The sequence below is a fragment of the Solanum tuberosum genome, unplaced genomic scaffold (genome assembly GCF_000226075.1).
Source record: "Solanum tuberosum cultivar DM 1-3 516 R44 unplaced genomic scaffold, SolTub_3.0 scf00015, whole genome shotgun sequence".
NCBI classification, from domain to species: Eukaryota; Viridiplantae; Streptophyta; class Magnoliopsida; order Solanales; family Solanaceae; genus Solanum; species Solanum tuberosum.
In genome coordinates, this window is record NW_006238941.1 from 325,841 (window position 1) to 342,361 (window position 16,521).

The 16,521-nt window shown below is 36.0% G+C and overlaps 1 pseudogene; it reads right to left on the minus strand.

The window, feature by feature from the left end:
- Nucleotides 1-16,521, minus strand: part of LOC102595810 (signal recognition particle subunit SRP72-like) — a 66,577-nt pseudogene that overhangs the window by 38,739 nt on the left and 11,317 nt on the right.

Consider the following 16,521-nt stretch of genomic DNA (forward strand, 5'->3'; position numbering starts at 1 on the left):
TCTTATATGTCGGTTAAAGGTAAATCTCCCACAATAATGAACTAAGGTTACTTCAAAAAGAATCTCACATGTGACTTAAGATGATGTCTATTTGCATTGATCATGTTTTATGACTTATGGTTTCTATCTCTCAAGATTTATGTTTTAGCTTGATCATTACTTACTGATGAAAATGTCCCTTTTTAGCATGTTTAAATGTTTTTTGCATAACTATCATACTTGGTACATTGTTTTGTACTAACACATACTCTTGCCTACATTTCCCTAAATGTAGGGTCTGACAGTCAGGGTTCTCAGTTTCGTGGCTAGAGGTTGGTTTGAGAGATTTCAAGCTTTGGTGAGTCCTCATGCTTCGAGGACGAATTTTCATTGTTTCAATTTTCTTTCTTACTTCAGTTTTGGACATGATGTATGGGCTAGGCCCAATTTGATTCTTATGTACTAGATGGCTAATGAGACAAGTGTTTAGACTTCCGCTTTACTTTTATAAAACTCTTGAACTTGAAATGTTGCTCTTTACCTCTCTTCATTCCATGTCTTATGTTATGAATGCTAAGTGGCTTTGTATGGGGCCTTTTGGGATCCTATACGTCATGTTACACCTAGGAGGTACCTTGGTTCGTGACAAACTTGGTAATCTGAGCACAAGGTTTAGAAAGGTCCTAGAAAGTCTCATAAGCCACATCGAGTAGACTCTTGTTCATGAGTGTGAAGCGCGCCACATTTATGAATTAGAGGCTATAAGATGATTAGGAAACTCCACTTCTTTGGAAACAAAATGAGCAATAGAGATAAAAAGAATAAAATACAAAAAATAAAAATAATGTGCCTAATAAATTTGAACAAATGAATATTGAAAAGGAGAAATAACATTTAAAAAGATGGGAAAAAATAGGGAAAAGACATAAAATCCCCCCTGAACTTGTCCGCATAACTTACTTTAGCACTTTAACTATATGGGTGTTTAAATAACCCCCTTAACATCTTTTAAGTGTTTTTTTTTCAACCCTCCCATCACTAGCCCAGTTGAAGGTTGGGTGTTGTTGAGTCACACGCGTTTATATTCGTCCACGTGTATATTAACTAAATTTCTAATTAATTACTTAAATCTCCATAATAATATTTTTTTTCATCACTAATTGTCTTCCCCAATGTTTGTCACCTTCTCAACAACAACTCTTCTTTTTACAATGCAATTTTCTTCAACTTTTCTTCTTCCATTATATAATAATTCTCTCTATGTAAAAAATAAAAAGAACTTCTCCAATTTTCTTTCTTTTCGTAAGAAAATAGGTTTCAATATTCCATTTGTAGACATCAATTTCAACATTAAACCAACAACTCCTACACCCACCATGATTATATCTAAAATTGAGCCAAAAACTAAACCCATCGATGAATTTACCCCTCAATCTACAAATTATAATTCAAATTTCAATTGCAATTCCAATTCAGTTTTTAGTTACATCATACCACCTTCTTCGAAAATTAAAAAATTATTTACATAAAAATGTTAATTTATCAATGAATTGGATGAATTTTTGCCAACAATATCTTTGAATTTTTTTTAGTTGAAATCGGGTTCTTTTTTTGATAACTCTTTAAACTCATAGATCTAATAATCTTTTTTGATGTTGAAAATGGTGTCAATGAATCAAACACCAAATTTTTTTGTCAAAGAAAAACAGAAAAAAAGAAGCGATTAAAAACAGAAAAGAATAAGAAAGAGAAAGAGTCTTGAGAAAAGAAAAGGAAAGGAAGAAGAAGATGCAAAAAAAAAACTACGGAGAAGAGAAGTTAATTGAAAAATAAAATGTTTAAAAATTAGTAAAATAAGTTATTAAATATGTCGTCCAATAAAAAGATGACATGTGTCAGTTTTTTGGTTTTTTTCTGTCCCACGTGCTTATAGAAAGTTGGTGATACAAATTTTGCCACGTCACCCTTTAAGGGGTAATTAAATTCACTTCAAATTAAATTAGGGGGGTAAACAAACACCCCCAAAAATGTAGAGCCCATCTCAGCCTTGCTATTTGATTTTTAAAATGAAGAAAACAAAAAAAAATCAAGTGTTGCTGCGCGAAATCGATCTCAAGACGGCAAGGCAAATTCTTGAACCCCCTTTACCACTGAACTAGCCTCTTTACATGTGTTGAGGGGATTCATTTTTATATATATACACATGAAAACAAAATTTGACCTTATATATACAGTGTAATTTTCCGACAAAGCGGGTTCGGGTGAACCCCCTAACCTCCATGTAGATCCGCCCCTGCTTGGAGCTTGGGTTTAGGCTTGGATAACAATTTTCCTCACAATTCACCAATTGGAGTGAAGATTGAAACTCTATTGTAACTATTTATATTCTTTCTTCAATTCCTTGTTTTGTAGTGCTTGAATTGTTGGTATAATGGTTTAAAGATGATTTGGATTTTGAGCTAGAAATACTCAATTGTGGGTTGATTCTTGTATTGTGTTTTTGCATATTAATTGAATACTATCTTGTTTATGATATGGGTCTTTGATTCTCTAACTGATTTCATGCTTAAATTGACTTTCCAAGGGATTGATCAACCCAAGGACTTGCCTATTTATCTTGATCTAGCTTGAGAAAGAGGATTAAGTGTAGAAAAGATTGATTGGCACAATTTGAGAATTGGGTTGGCTATTTCACTAGAGTTCGGGAGAATCTAGATCCGGGCCTAACTGTCATTTTAGGATTTGAACCAAAGATAGAATAATCCTAGTGTTGCCATATTGGATTGTTTAATTTTCTATACTTGCTAAGTTTGAATGAATTAGTCAAGATATACTTGCTTGTAATCGAGAGATGCATATTGGTACTTGAGGATCCAAGGAATAGTTGACTTGCCCATGATTATCAAGATAATGTGTGGTCATTTACTATGGATCATTTGAGCATGAATTAAATCCTCATTCCCGAATCCTTTTGAACCCCTTGCTTGAAAAGGTTGTTTCCCTTGTTCTTCTCTATCCCCTATCCTCAAGTGTTACCGAAAATCCTCATATTATAATTGTATCTTTCGTTTTGATTCAAACTAGTAGCTTGTAATTCTTTGTTATTTCAATCGTCGTTATATTGTCCCTTGTGGGATTCGACCCCGACCTTATACGTTGGGTTTTTGTTGCTAGCGACCGCCTACTCATTGACTTGTATGATGGATAGTTGCATCTTTCATTTGAATTCAAACTAGTAGCTTGTAATATATTGTTATTTCAATCATCGTTATATTGTTCCTTGTGGGATTTGACCTCGACCTTATACGTTGGGTTTTTATTGCTAATGACGCCAACTCATTGTAACACCCTGAAAATTTCTAAGCTAAGGCCCGAACCATTCTTCATTTGCGTATAAGTTCGTATCGGGTGATTGTAAAATTGTCTTTAGGTGTTCAGGTCTATTATTTAGTGTGGAATGGATTTTGATATGAATTAAGGACACAAGAATCCCCTTACAGATTAAGTTTTGATATCAAATTCTACTTGGGTCAACTTCAAACGATCATATCTCTTAGATCATGAAGATATAGGTGACCCATAACCTATCAATGGCCCTCGCTAAAGCAGCCAATCAGCGCGAAAGCGAACCCATGGATTTCATTAAAAGTTGGGAAAGCGACATTGAAGTCGCTTATACGGCATCAAAGACTTTAAAGCCATACCAAAGAAGTGTAACGGTGAAATTCTTTTCCTCTTCTGTTTTGTTCAAAGTTTTCTCGAACTCTTTTGCCCTTCATCTTCAATGAAAATCTGGTATGTCTTTTACTCTCTCATACTCTTTAGATGGTAAAATCGTTATCGTCCTCTTATGTTTTTGTTTGAATGTTCTGGTATTGTTTGGGTGAGAGATTTCACAAAGTGGGGGGGGAGGGGTACTAACTTTGCTGATCTGTCAAAATTTGTTTGTTAAACTAAGAATGAATGAGTTTGGGTTGTAGTATAACACATGGGGAAGTCTTGAGTACCTATTTTGTGTTCAAATAAGTTGATAAGTAGTGTGCCCGTCCAAGTGTTTAATGAATTGTTTGTGAGAATTCGACATTGATCGGTGAAAGTTTTGTGTTGAAATGTTGTAGTCTTTGAATTACTTGTTGATCACTGTGTAGTCGAAATCGTATGAGTTGATGGGTGCAATAGTCGGATGGGTAAGTTGGGGACGACAGGCCGCAATAGCGAACCTTTAGGCGCTAAAGTAACTCTCACTAAAGCGGCCTCCCCTCGCTTTTGTGATTCCCTCTAACGCGGCACTAAGCCGCTAAAGCGATGTTCACTTAAGAGGCCTTTGGTCGCTTTTGCGACATCAAAAGCTAGTTTCTGCAGGTTTTCCTAATTGCTGAAATGTGGCAGTTTGGTCCCGAGATGATTTTAAACTAATTTCTTTGGCTTTTATCAGTAGCATTGCATTGTTTAACACATCTCTCTTATGTTTTCATGCTATTGTGATATTTTCAGGTTTTCAAAAAGTCGAGAATGGTGCATCAACGTATTGATGAAGTAGAAGTCGACGAAGACTATGATAGGACTCGATTCGTTTCTCTTCAGAGTCAGAACATCTACTATGGGACTTAGTCAGAAAGAAGTTGTTCCCCGAGAGAGGGATTTCTCTTGAAAAGGTCTCCAAGACTCTTTCCAGATTCTACCAAAGACTAGAGGTCACTGGATGGATATGCTTCGCACTTGAACCTTGCAACGCGAATGAGCAATGGGTGAGGGAATTCTATGCTAATCTCATGGTGACAAAACTGGCCAACCCACTGATGAATATTCGGGGAAAAGTTGTTAACTTTGGGCCAGAAGCAATAAATGAAATCTATGGGTTACAAAATCATGGCTTTGAGAAGTTCATGGAAAAAGACTACACTCCGGGCAGCTGGTTAGTCTCGAAGTTATGCCCAAGCAAGAAAGTACCTTGGGCCAACACAAAATCCGAAATCATATCCACATAGTTCACAGCTGAATCGAGGAATTGGATATCGAATGTTTGTAGCCGAGTCTCTCCGTGCGGGAACACTAGTTGCATTCCAGTGTTGAGGGCACAGATAGTAGCTTGCATTCTTGATGACATCCCGTTGAATGTTGGGAATCTTATTGTCAATTGTAAAGATATGACACCTGGAATAACTCAACCCCAAAAGCTAGCCCTCCAAGTCCATATAAGGAAACCAATTTGCCATCCCTCTACCGATGTGGGACTTCTTAACACTCCCCTGCACGCCTAGGCCTCAACTGGAGCGTGAACACTTATAAATGGGGGCCCAACATCGATGAATAACAAATTGGAATGGGTCTGGCCATGATAACATGTAAAGATATGGCACATGGGCCTAACTCAACCCCAAAATCTAGCTCATGAGGTGAGGTTTGTCCAAGTCCATATAAGGAGACCAATTTCCCATCCCTCTACCGATGTGGGACTTCTTAGCATTTTTTTGCTTTTCAGAAAAATCAACCAAGATCCATCAGGATTCCTTCTATTAGCTCCAAGTCGACCAGCATAAATAGTACTCCCTCCGTCCCATTTTATATGATGTACTTTGATTTTGGCACAAACTTTAAGAAAAATGGAAAAGACTTTTTAAAACTTGTGGTCCAAAATGAATGATAGAAATTTGTGTGGTTGTAAATCATTTCATTAAGGGTAAAAAAGACTATTTTATAGGCAAATTGTTACTTAAAATAGAAATGTGTCATTCTTTTTGGGACTGACTAAAAAGGAAAGTAAGTCATATAAATTGGGACAGAGGGAGTAGCATTTTCAGACATACAAGAGGATGGACATGAGAGCTTAACTGACATTCAACCGAATCAATCCTGGTTGATACATATAAATTCTTTGCAAAAAGTTGCCCAGAAGATGAATGGGAAAATATGTAGACACCCCCCATTATCATTTCCACTTAAGATCCCTGATAATTTTTACAATATGCAATCCTACCATCAAACTTTGTTTCTACAACTACAACCAGGTCCAGCTGCAGGACATCGCACAAGCAAACCTAGCTGCTCTAACTGTGTGCAATGATATGAATGAAAATCCCAGCACATGTATAAGCAAAACTGGTTGAGCAATTTATAGGTGCTACATCTCTCACATGACTACCATAACCAATAACACTTTTATAGAGATAACATCAAAAATAATGTTAAGAATGAGATGTCTAACTCTTCCAAAATCATCGAGACAAGGCACTTCGATGATAAATCTTGAAGTTCTTGATTGCTGCCATCCTTCAACCAGAAGGGGACCTTCATCTTGGAACCTTCAGATGAATACACAGTTAAAGACATCCATGAAGAATTCCTGCGCTAAGTGGCCTTTGGCATCAATGGCCCACTTTTGATCCGGATCCAGAGGAACTATCGCAATCGGAATCACTTGGGGATGAACCTGAATCGCTGCTGGAACTGCTTGAACTAAGAGACCTCCTTGCATTATCCATCTGTCTTCCCGCTTCTGCATTTGTAGCAAGAGCACTAGTGTTATTTTTACCAGTATTACTGTTTAGTGCACCAGCAACCATAGGAGCAGAATTCATAACTGGGGCAGTCCGTGCAGTTCCTCTGGCTTGCAGAGCAAGTTCATCCTTTCTCTTCTGCTTGCTTAAGTTCTTTTTGTAATTGGTCACAAACCTTTCAAGCTCCCAGAAGCTTTCCGCATCAACATTGTCTATGTCTACTTCAATCTCATCATCATGTTGATAAAATGTTGAGTTCTTCTTCTTAATAATCTGAACAACAGCATCAAGCTTTTTAAAGGTAAACTCTGAAGATGTGTGTTGAGTCTATGTTTTTCTTCATAGGTCATATCCCTTTTATTTGATACCCCTCCAATCCAGATTAAACTCGGCCTCTATAATTGCTCACCTGTCTTCAAAAATCTTTAACAACTATTTTGACATAACATGAACATCATGTCCTTTAGGATTATAAATCATGGCATTACGGAAGACAAGTCTCACATCCTCAGCAAACTCCCTGGGAGATTTGTACAAATTTTGAGACAGCCTAGCTTTGATAGTGCCCAAATCCATAGGATGCTTGATGATAGCATGATAATCATGCAGCCCAAGACCCTCCACATTCACTGGCTCATCAAACACCCATCTATGCTTGTGCTTCATTAACCTCTGAAACAGGGTGGTGCATCTCTTAAACACATGATTTCTATGTTTATCAAAGTCAAAGTCAACGCCAAATGGATACCCCTGCTCCGACTCACCATTGTGTTTCCTCCCAGCGCCATTTGGCTTAATTTTTTATTGCTTTCCGGAGGCAATCTATCCTTCCCAAGTAAGAATCCGGAATTAGTGTAATACTGATTGGCCTTCGGGGTCCTTTTCTCCTTCTCCACAAATATAGCAACTACATTATTATTTTCCACAACTGCAACCCTTGGTCACTAGAATGGTCTCAATCAAGGGTGCCTCACCAAACCCACCTCTAAATTCACTCGCACTAAAGCCCTACTATTCGTCACATCATTATCGATATATCGTGGTTGACTATAAGAATTAACAGCACCAGTAGGAATAGCAGTAATCCTACCAATATTATTATAACAACCATTAGTATTTGTATCATGTGTGGTCAGCTGAAGGTCCTTAGCTTCAAGCTCTGTAACTGAACTCCTAATCTGATCAAGCTCACCCACTAAGTCCCTCATAATACCTCTAATCTCAACTCTTGATGTCGCTCCCCCTATATTAATCCTAATTCTATCTCGAACCCTAGAAATTACAGGCTTAACTGTTGAATCCAGCTCAGCATGCTCTCTATTTAATCCATCTGTATAACTCGCCATAGAAGCCTCTTCACCCCGAACTTCCCCACCATTATTAAGCTTCACAATTGTGCTGCCACCAACCTCAGCCACGTCTCCACGTCTCTACCATCTAAATCTCCCTGTGATCCAAGGGTATCTTCCTTCCCTTGCCCACCATTTATCAAGTATGTAAAGATATGGCACCTGGGCCTAACTCAACCCCAAAAGCTAGCTTATGAGGAGAGGTTTGTCCAAGTCCATTTAAGGAGACCAATTTCCCATCTCTTTACCGATGTTGACTTCTTAACATCAATGAATTCTATGAGTTCAAACTCTACGACTGCCTCTCTCTCATATTTCCTTCTTTGATAATTAAACTGTGCAAGCGGGTTGAAGTTGAGGAGTATTCAGGCGATAATTGGATAAGGCCCAAAATCCCAATTTTTCCTTTAAAGAAGTGAGGTGAAGGGACTGCCACCAAAAGCAAGAAGCAGAAGATGGATTCAGGGAAGGCGTTGAGTATTGAGGCTGGCTCTTCTAGACCATCGGCGGTGGGACCATTTGAGTCATTGGCCGAAGAGTTGAGGGTAGTCCGAGAGTTGGCGACCAAGCTGCCTCAAGGGCCAGGTGAGACATCTGCGGGACCTAATTTGTTGTCCCATAACAGGAGTTTGATGATTTCTTGGAGGATCAAAGGAAGCAAAAAGCTCATCTATTGAGGTTGGAGAAGGCGTACACTGATCTTGCTAAATCACATGGTGAGTTAAGTCGCTCCCACAAAAAGTTGAAGAAGAGAGAACAAAAGAGATGAAATTTTCACCCGGGTGTGGAAGGGGGTTGAAAGGGTTTTGAAAGATCCTTAAAGCTAATGATCCGCTTTCCTCATCGAGACCGGATGAGAGTAATGATGTTTCGGCACAGTGGTCTGAGGATGATGATGTTGATGACAATGAGGTGACCGAGAGTGATGATAGCGAGTGATGCAGTTCAGGGAGCTCCTCATATTCTCTTTATGTTTTCATGTTTTACTGTGAGGACACAGTACCATTCTTAGTTGGGGGTGCTCCCCCTAGGATTCTTTTGATGTTTTTGTTCAAGTTAGGATTGTTATAATTGGATTTGGTTTATTTGTGTTATTTTTGAGATTGATATGGTGGAAGCTTAGAACAGCTCATCCATGGCAGTTACCTGCAGATTTAGAGAGGAAGAAATGAGGAAGAAGGGAAGAGAGAAGAGAGAATAATTAGGCAATAATTGGTTAGGCTCCCTCACTCTAGCTGATATCTGTTATAACAGATTCCATTAACCGCTAGGTTAACTAGGACAGTTGATCACGCCAGTTGTGCTAGATTATGAACCGTTTGATGCATGCCTCCATGTGACTCACACGTGCCTCTACTAACTTCCGCTTCCTCCACGTGTATTCTACCACTGACCTCTTTCTAGATATTTCTCTTGCTACTTTCCTATACTTATCAGCTACTTCCCCAACTTCATAGTTCAAATCTCTAATTCCCTTTCTTACCTTCTATACGTTACAACTTCATCAGTTGGATTGGTTATTTTTCCTTCATTGTAGAAGGTGTTTCTCAAATTAATAGAAAATTACAAAATTGTGTCCCAATTTTTGTTTCTGTCAATTAGTTTGTTACACATACTCTTAAGGTTATCGTACTATTTTTGTCGAGCTAACAAGTAACAACCCTTCAATACTGATAATAAAACAGAAAGTTACCTTCACGGAGCTAAAGGTAAAGTAAGCAAGCATGATAACAACAACATTAACATATCAAGTGTAGTCCAACAAAGTGGGGTTTGTAGTGGCTAGAGTGTATGAAGACCTTACACCTACCTCAAAGATAGAAAGGCTGCTTTCGAGATAAGCAAGCATGATAAATGACAAAGCAATCCCAACTTTGAAAGTCAAAACTAATTGATTAACATATGAAGTTCTTAAGGTTAATCACACTTAACCACATCATCTTTTTTCAGATCAACATTCATAACCCTCCTCTGATAGCAAAATATACTCATTACTCATTTATAGCTAAAACAAAAGGTTTAAGTTCATTCAAGCTGATTAAAATTTGAATTATACAAACTCTTCTTAGGTTCTACTTCAAGAAATGCACTTAACCTCTTCAAGAACGCATATCAGTAAAGCCCAATTGACCAAATTATGAAGGATAACAAAATGGAAACACCTTCTTCACAGCCAATCTTTGCAATTTGGGAACATCCTCAATTAATCTAGTGTTTATTCTTTGATTATCCGCACTAATCCTCACAGAAGACACTTTATTTTTTTCTTTCTTAGTTGTATCTGCTTTCAACTACCCCCAATGCCTTCAAATGTTCAAATTTAGAAGTAGGAAATAAATCTCTAGATATTTTAAGCTTTCTGTGACAAAAAAGGAGTAAATTGAAGAGCACTGAAAATCAAATTTAGAAGTAGGAAATAAATCTCTAGATCTTTTAGGCTTTCTGTGACAAAAAAGAAGTAAATTGAAGAGCACTGAAAATTGAAGTGACGTGAAGAGCAACTTCAATGTCAGAATTGATGGCGGTGTAAAGAGCAGCTTCAAAAGAATCATCGCATCGCTTGTCGATATTGTACTTCTTGCAAATGGCGGTGTAAAGAGCAGCTTCAACTCTTTTTTGAACAAAGTAAGAGTTGTCCGTGCTATATATACGCTGGAACGGACGGACGGAGAAAACGGTCAATTTTTTTATTTTCTTTTTAACTCGGTGTTCGGAACCCACATTGGAACTCCGCAAGGCTCATACGGGGGTGGCGCTCCCAACAGAATTTTCTCCATACCCTGGGCTCGAACCAAGACCTCTGGTTAAGGGTGAAGCACTCCCACCAGTGCACCACAACCCATGTTGGTAGAGCCGTCAATATGGGCTAGGCCCGTTGGGCCGGCCTGGCCTAACCCGGGATTTGATAAGGCTGGGTTACGATTTTTGGAGCCTATTTAAGAAAAGGATTTTTTAGCCTGGCCTGAATAAGCCTGCCGATTTGTGGGGCTTGAGAAATATGGATAGGACAGGCCCGTGGCCAAATAAAAAATAATATAGAGTATTAAAAATAATAAGAGTCTAAACGTTTAAAGTTTGAAATATTACAATTTAAATACAAATTATGTTTATAAAATATGTATTACGCAAAATAAAAATTCCCTAAAATTTCTAGGAATCACTACATAGGCCGTAGCCTATGGATTATTGACATAGTTTTTTGTGTTTTATTATGATCATTGGAAAATAATTTGGCTTATATTTTTATTTAGCTATTTATGCTTTTACTTGAAATCAAACTTAATAAATATTATAAGGATAATTTTATTTGTGGATTTGATTACTAACATCATGTAATATTATCTTGTCGATATTTATGATAATATTTTGAAATTATAATTTAATTTAAAAAATTATAAAAAATATATTTTTACATAAAGAAGGTTGGCCCGGCAATCCTGTAGCCCACGTACTTGTGGGCTGGGCCGACCATTTTCTGGCTCACACCAAAAATGGGCTAGCTCGGCCTGACCGATCAAATTTCAAAGCCTGTATGGACTAGCCCGGATGGGGTGGGCCAGCCCATATTGATAGCTCTACATGTTGGTGAAAACAGTCAATTAAAATGTCCATCTTACTTCAAAATTATCTTTTTTGTCAATATTTTGGTTTAAACCTGCCCCTAATAATTTAGTTCAAAAATGTCGTTTTTTGCTATTTTTGGATTTAAAATGTTCTTTTCCTAATAAACATATTATTTTTTCTATATAAATATTCTTTATTTGATAAAAATATTGTAACTCATCATTAATTTTCATATAAAATATCATAGTAATCTATCATTATTTTTCATTTGAATAACAATAAATTTATTTTCCTAATAAATTAAGAAACTTTTTGTTTCTAAATATTTTCGAATTGAAGAAGGATACACATTTGCTAGTATGATCATTGGTTTTAAAGTTCAACATTAATGCCATAAAATATAAAATTTATTACATTGCTTCAAATAAACAAAATATCATCGATGGAGTTATTGTTGATCATTTTTTATATTAACTTTAAAATCAATGAATATTTAAGAAATGTTTATCCTATTTCAAGAAAGAAAGAATAAAAAATAATAATATTTTCTATTTTATTAGAATTTTTTGAATTATTATCTAAATAAAAATTAGTAATGAGGTTACTATGATATATATACATATATATATATATATATATATTATCTTATATTAATTAGGAAAATAATATGTTTAAAAGGAAAAAGAAATAATATGTGTATTCGGAAAAGAGATATTTTTTACCCAAAAGTAACAATATGTATATTTTTGGATCGATGAATTAATGACAAGGCCGTTTTTAGACCAAAATATTGACAACAAGTGTATTTTTAAAACCAAATTGTTAATGTGGGTATTTTTGTTCAATTTTGTGTATTTTAAGAATATCTTTTTTATTCTTTTCCAATGCAATACTCCCTCCACCCCATAATAGTTGATCATCTTACTAAAAATAATTATCTCATCTTAGTTGTCCACCTCTAAATTAAAAAAGTATTAATTAAATTTTTCCTTTATCACCGTTGTAATTAAGTTTTTTTGCAAGTGTTCACATTTGTTTGTAAAATTCTCAAGAAGTTTTGAGGGGTAAATTAGTAAAATTATTTTCTTATTTATGATTTCATAATAAGCGTGTAAAAAAAATGATCAACTAATATGTAAAGGAGAGAGTAATACATAATTATTCATAATTAACGTCCAAACATATAAAATGGCCACAACAACCCAATAAAGCAAATCAAGAAAAGGATTAGCTCCGAACAGGCGGCCCAAACCCAACTTAGACATAAAGAAACAACAATAAAAGTGCAAATATTGTTCCAAAAGAGAAATGCTAGAAACGCTACTTTTTGTTCTCTCTCATCTTCTCCGGTTGTGAAGAAAACTAAAAAAGTTATGAACGAAAATTTTTACTTTATGAGTCGCATAATCAACATTACTTATGCGAGATAGTTGATTTATTTAAAAATAAAAGACAATATTAAATATCTATATTATTCCTAATTAGAATGCTTAACTAGAGGACAGTATAAAAAAACTTTAAAAAACTTAAAGTACGAAAAAATCTCCATATATATCAAGGAAAAAGAAGGCATGCCAGCAGTGTTTATGCATTTTAAAAATAATGTGATTTTAAAATGACGCTATTTTTTTCAATCAAATCGTATCTATATAATATAACTTTTTAAAATAAACCAACTAAATCGTATCACTAACACTATGAGTTAGGAGTTAAAATTATATTTTCCTCTTGATTGATGGCATGGAAAGAAGTTGAAATATGCAAATATAAAAATTACTCGTACTTTAAATTATACTTAAAACATTTAAAATAATATACTCTATTAAAAAGAATGAATTATTTTTTTGTATATAGTAGGTATTATAATTTTAAAACGGTGCTGATATGTCTTTCCTTATATTGTCCTCTAGGCATCCTAATTAGGAATAATATAGATTTTCAATATTGTCTTTTTTATAATTTATATTTAAATATAATCTTGTGGGACCTTTCAATTCACGTGTCAATTAATAAATTGTATCGCATAAGTAGGTGACGAGTTCTTCAAATTATCGACATATAGTGATTGATGTGAATCGGGACAGTCTTTTTGAAACAAAAAAATTACACGTGTGAAATGTTTCAATTGAATGAAATGGCATATGCATTGTTTGCAACAATTTGTAAAGGTGATAGAAAACAAATTGTAATCACAAATAAAATATGAAAGAAACATGAATATTATTGATAAACATTGTGGGTACAAATTCGTTCCTCCCTTGATTCTTCTCTCTCTTAAGAATATGATTTGGACTTGATCTTCATAATTTGAGGGTCGTTAATGGCTTATTTCTCGAACGTATGAGGCAACATCTTGATCTCTTAATGAATATCCCATGAATTTATGAAATTTTGAAGATGTCTTTTCAAGGGATTTATAGTATATTTTATATAGGCATGAACTAGGCTTTAGGGTTGATAGCTTCCAAGAACCGGAATTGAACATATATTTTAGAATCCAAATTGAAATTGGACACGTCTTGTAGAGTCCCACAAAATTTCAATGTCTACAAGTGTCCCCTGCTTTAAGGCTTGTCGTAGAGTAGACTTGATAAAATTCAAAGACAAAGCTTGAAGTACGCATTCTTCCACCTTTGAGGTTTTGTGGCTTCAAATATGCAGATTTAATTTGTGAGAGAAGAGATGAATGATAGATTTGGTCCCACTAGGCGTGCCAATTTGTTTGCAACAAATTTTAAAGGTGACAAATAAATTGCAATGAAACATGAATATTATTGATAAGCATTGTGGTACAAATTTGTTCCTCCCTTGATTCTTCTCTCGAACTAGGATACTTTGGATTTAATCTCTTTATGAATATTCGATGATATTGTGAAATATTCGAGATGTCTTTTCAAGGGAATATAGTACTCTATATATAGGCATGAAATAGAGTTTAAGGTTAAGTAGCTCTAAGAATCCTAAGAGGCATGAAATAGAGTTTAAGGTTAAGTAGTTCTAAGAATCCTAAGAGGAATCGAACACATCTTGTAGAGTCCCACAAAATTTCAATATCTTCACACATGTTTTGCTTGCATTGGAACACAAATATCTGAAAATTGATGACTACTTTTTGACTTATCTAACGTTTAAAATCTAACGATAACATTTCAAGTATCAATTGACCACACTTTTTGATAAAAGCAAATGAAGTATTTTATCGAATGTGCTACTAGAACTTGAGTTGCCATCAATAGATCGAAAAACTCCAGGAAGACCCACCCTCCCCTCCTAGAAAAAGGGGGAAAATATTGAGTCCCCAAGTCATTACTTTATTGATCTCATAATCAAGATGATCCTAATTACACATTATAAATTTTTTCTTTTAATTTGTTGGTGATCTAGTTATTGTAGAATTATATTCAACCTATGGGAAGTCACACTTAATGTTTTCATATGTCCATGAAAATGTCATAATAGGAGGGGCTGGGTTTTAGTTGTCATGCTAATATGATTGATTCTCATTTCTCATTACCTGAACAAAATTTGGTACTTTGATGTTACAAGTAAGCATAAAATACATATTTAATAAATTTTTATCATCGAAAGAAAACACAACTTTGTGGTTCCACCTAGTAATGAAAATTCCATATAAAATATCTCGTAAATTAAATAGTTGTCTAGTATAAAGGCAGAAAAGAAATTAAAAATAGAGCTCATCCATCCACTGATGCCAAAATCCTAATAGTTTAGACCTAATAGAGATCGGTAAATGAGGCCTTTCCAAAAGTGATTAAAGTTAACTTCAGATGCCTGCACTACAACCTTGTGTATGAAAAAGTTAACAATAGATAAATGGACATCTCCGAGACCAACTCATGTTGTACAACAGAAATGCTAAATGAATCCACGGAAACAATAACAAAGAAACATCGGTTATCTGTTGTTGGATTACTTCCTCGATTTCTTCCTGGAAGATTTGGATGAAGCCTTTGATTGCACTGCATTCTGAGAGGCTCCTTTTGGATTAGCTGGCTGGTTTGACTTCGTATCACTACTGCTCGCTGCCTCTTTAGCCACTGCACCTTGAGAACCTCTAATTTGAGCTGCTCTCTTATCCTTTCTCTTTGGTCTGTAACTAGACCTCTCCCTCTTGGGAAGCCACCTCTCTGGATCAGGTGGAGGTCCTGGATTAGCTGGGTCAAAGCCCTTTGGATATTTTGGCTTTCTCTTCCTCTTTTTCTTCACCTTATCCTTACACTTCCCTTCGTATGTTTCAGTGGCACCAGCATTTGGACCTTTCTCGGCTTGCTTGGCACCAGAAGTTTTCTCCAAATTGTCGACGTCTATTGCTTTCAAACCAAGTAGTGGTGTTAACTGCTTCTCATAAGCTTCTGCTTTCTCAATGTCAGCATGGGCTGCAGTCTGGATTAATCCAACTAAAGCCTCAATACTTCCATGGCTTTTCACTAGCTGTTCATAAAGGCGTGCTGCCTCCTCTTTCCTTCCATGCCTGAGCTTGAAAGCAGCAGCCTCCTGCATGATGGTATTGAGCTTATTGTCTTCAGTCATGGCATTTGACCACCACTTGATTGCGGAATCAAACACATCATCGGCACCATCAGTATCTCCAGCCCGTTCCTTGAGAGAGACAATAGTGGAAACAGTTGCAGGCTTGTGTTGAATGTCAGGTATTTTCGCCAAGGAATCAGCTGCAATCTGCGGATGGCCAGCAGCTGCAGCAACCTGAGCCCTTGCAAGCAGGATAACCTTGGACCTGTCAGGAAACTTATCTGCATACTGTCCAAGTATTTCTTCAGCTTTAGCAGCCTTGTTCTCTCTCACATGTACAGCAGCTTGAAGAAGTACAGGCATCAAGCTACCAGGGAACATCCCAGGTAGAGCGCCAACAAGTTCTCTAGCCTGTAACAATCCAATGACAAAAATAAACATTGGAAAAAGACTCGGGGAATAAACAGTAGCAATTGGATGTCTATTAATGGGTCCCCTTGTTTCTAATGCATCAAATGTTCAAAGGAGAACCATTACAAACACATGTAATCTTACAGATAATATACCTGATCCATCTTACTAGAATGAAGTAGCAGCAGCACCCTATTGGTATATATTGCTTCCCTTTGCTTCTGTGAGAG